Raw genomic sequence first — 4040 nt, forward strand, 5'->3', positions numbered from 1 at the left:
AGCCCATATTCTCCTACGGTACGAGCCGAATTACACAACGTCTCGGTGGCAGACAACATTCCGATCGCGCAAGGCGACAATCAACTTGTTGCCCTCATCTTCCCCAGCTTCAAAAACTTGAGGCAGATCGGTTTAGAGTCATCTGATTCTGAACACCCGGAAGAACAAGTGGCCGAACTAATCGTCGAGGATTCGGACCGGTCAGCCGTGGAAGTTGACGAAGCGATTAATTCGGCCTTTGAGGAAGCCAGATTGAACTATTTTGACCCTCCGTCTACATCAGGCCGAGAGGACGCCTTCGAAGATATTTTTTTCGAACTTGGGAGACCTTCCCAGCGATTACTCTGAAGATATGGCTGGGGAGAATCTTACGCAGATGGCACGAAAAAGGAACGCTGAACGTATGGCTGCCTGAAAAAAGGCCGAGGCCAGCCGTTCCAGATTTGTCCCAACTGAATCTGTTCAACCTACTGTTGTAGAGGAATCGGCCCAAGTTGTCGTCGTCAAGACGGAAAAAGATGTCGAGCGTCCGATTATAAAAGAGCTGCTGATTTCGGAGGATCGAGGCAAAAAAAGAAGCGCCGAGGGCAAGGGCGGCTCTGAAGACGGCCTTGTTAATAAGCGGCCACGCTTAGAGGAGTTGGCTGTGGTTGCTCATTTCATCATTGAACCAAAGATAAAAAACATGCCGATCTCCTCCGAAGCGTTAACTTTGAAAGATCCAGCTGTGGCATTGAGCTTAGCTGCCGTGGTCTCCTTGCCGGCTGACATGGCGACCTTTCGTGCTGAGCCGGACTTGGCAACGGTAGCATTAGCTGCTCTGTCGGCCTTTTTGGTAAGTGTTTATCCTTGGAATATGATGGTCTTTTGGTTTGCATTCGATGTTTCTTGGAATGTGACGATCTTTTGTTTTGCAGACAATTGGAAGGATCGCCGAATTAGGTCGGCGCCAGTGTGACGCTGTTGAAAGGATTGGCCGTTTGCAATCAGAAGTTGATGGCCAAAGGAGCAGGGCGGAGTTTAAGGCAATAAGGGCCACAATGGAAAGTGCACGGACGGAGGCTGAGAAGGAAAGGGCTAGGACTGCTAATCAACTCAGGCCTGACGCCGAGGAGAGGGTAAGCGTGAGTGAGGAATCGCTCAAGTTAGCCAAGGAGGCGCTTGCAAAACTGGAGGCCCAGTTGGAAGGGTTGAAGCAGGACAAGGAAAAAGTCGAATCTGAGGCTTCTGCGGTGTTCGAGGTTGGGAAGAACATCGCTTTTATTGACGTCGTAGAAGAAGTCCCCAAATTTAAGAATCGGGGATTTAGACACGGCTGACTCAAAGCCCTTGCTGCCGCTGGAGTTACGTTGGCCATGCCAATTCCATACGAGCAAGTGGACGTTGAGTCGCTTGAGTCTGATCCTGAGACTTGATTTGGGTGACATTCTAGTTTTGTTAGGCTTTACTCAATTGCAATGTATGCTTTTTGTTAGTTGACTTCCGTCATTTTTGGATTTTCATATGTAAAATGTCCGCTGCTAGCGCCCAATTTGTGAATGAAAATTTTATATGCTCTCAAATTATTTCTTGTATTGTTTGCTATATGAGTATATAGTTAGGAGAATCAGCAGTTAGGACAAAATGTCAAGCTTACGTAAGACGGCAGACTTAATCAGCCGATTAAAATTAGGGATTTGATTTAATTATAAACAAAATGAATTTATGACTACTGTTCAGATAAATCGATTCGTGAAACAGTTGGGGCACTAAAGCTATCTAGATTGATGAATCTGCCCTTGCCCCAACTGGTTTATGATCGTAGAACGCCGTTTAATACGTTACGTATGAATCTTGTAGAGAACCGATTCGTGGAACGACTGGGGCACTCAAGCCGTCTAGATTGATGAATCTGCCCTTGCCCCAGCTGGTTCATGATCATAGAACGTCGATTAACACGTTACGTATGAATCTTGTAGAGAATCGATTCGTGGAACGGCTGGGGCACTCAAGCTGTCTAGATTGATGAATCTACCCTTGCCCCAGCTGGTTCATGATCGTAGAACGCCGATTAAAACGTTACGTATGAATCTTGTAGAAAATCGATTCGTGGAACGGCTAGGGCACTCAAGCCATCTAGATTGACGAATCTGCCCTTGCCCCAGCTCGTTCATGAACGTAGAATGCCGATTAACACGTTACTTATGAATCTTGTACTGGAGAATCGATTCGTGGAATGGCTAGGGCACTTAAGCCGTCTAGATTGATGAATCTGCCCTTGCCCCAGCTGGTTCATGAACGTAGAACGCCGATTAATACGTTACTTATGAATCTTGTGCTGGAGAATCGATTCGTAGAACGGTTGGGGCACTCAAGCCGTCTAGATTGATGAATCTGCCCTTGCCTCAGCTGGTTCATGAACGTAGAACGCCGATTAATACGTTACTTATGAATCTTGTACTGGAGAATCGATTCGTGGAACGGCTGGGGGACTCAAGCTGTCTAGATTGATGAATCTGCCCTTGCCCCAGCTCGTTCATGAACGTAGAATGCCGATTATCAATAGTGGATGGGGCGATTAGGGCATATGACTCAGTCGGCGTCGGGCTATTGACGCTTCAATATTAATGAGATTGCCTCGGAGGTGCTGCCCTCGTAGGGAATAAATGGGCGTGTACTTCGTGAACGAGGGTCCTATTTATGTGCTCAGTTAGCAACTCAGTCCAGCTCTTGGAAGAAGATTAAACAAGTGCGAATGTCAAATAAGCTTTTCTTCAACAGCAGAGGTGAAACGAAGACGCTAGCTGAGTTGGGAGGTGCCATGAGTCGAAGCGGTGAACCTTCGCGCGCGGGTAGTAGGACTTCGAGGGATCGGGAGGGACACCAATCTCCTCGTCGTCGGAGTAGGTCGCCTAGGAGGGACAAACAGCCACAACGTAAGTCTCCTCAACCTCGTCCTGGAAGGGAATCCGACGCGACTCCTCGCCCATTGAGTTTCGCGGTCTTCGTGGGTAATAGACCAATGACAGAGGCAGATTTGATCATTCGAGATCCAAATGTGGCAGCCGAGTTTGCTCAACAGATTTTTCCACCCGAAGTTCAGCAGTCGATGGTAGGGCGGCTGGACTTCGAAGTGTTTCGTGAAGGCGTTCACAGGGCGGTGAGGGGATTGTACACGGCTTATGAGATCGGCATGCATCTCTACGCTGCTTGCCGCGACATAGAACAAAGAGATGAACGCATTCGGAAGTTAGAAACTCGCGCTGAGAAGGCCGAGCGTGAGCTAAGGGAAATCAAGTCTGCTGGGCCCCAAGCAACCAGCCACCCCAACCCGGTTGTCGAAGAGAGGGTTACTCAAAGGTTGATTAGTGATGCGATTGCCGATCGTAATATGGCTAGCATGTTCGCGATTGAGACTGCGAGGGGTACGACTTATGAAAAAGGCTTCCACGACGGCCGAAAGGTCGGGATTCAGAAGACCAAGGAGAAACTCGCCGAAGAAGTCTGCCGATGTGAAAATCATGGATTTAAGCACGGTTGGATCAAGGCACTTCGGCAAGTCAAGGCACTTCGACAAGTTGAGAATCTCCAGGCGGCAGGGTTGGATTCGACGTTTTCGTCGTACCAACAGAATGATTTGCCCTTCTCTGCTTTCGAAATTGAGAAGGGTAATGATGAAGAAGTCACCGAACCGAAGAAAACCTTGTAATGATTATGTAGATTGAAAGTGAAATTATGTATTTATTAGCTGATTTTAATAAAATGCTTAGTTCTTAATTTGTAATGCACTTATTACGCATTTTATATTAATACACATTTTATTCAGAACGTGCGCGCGTATTACGTTTATACGGCTTGAACAATCTAATTTGAACAGTACATTGTTTATTTCAATTTTGCCTATTCCAACTTTAATTTGTTGTAATTTTTATTTGGCACATCTGTATTTCAACTTCGGAGACGTCACGCGCCAAGGGCGCTCTGAATCCGGAGGCTTTTTCGGCCCAAAGACGTTGTGCGTCGATGGGGCTTCGAATCCGGAGACTGTCAGCCCATCTTTT

Source organism: Camellia sinensis, chromosome 12 (assembly GCF_055761805.1).
Source record: "Camellia sinensis isolate YWXY chromosome 12, ASM5576180v1, whole genome shotgun sequence".
In the NCBI taxonomy this organism is placed as follows: domain Eukaryota; kingdom Viridiplantae; phylum Streptophyta; class Magnoliopsida; order Ericales; family Theaceae; genus Camellia; species Camellia sinensis.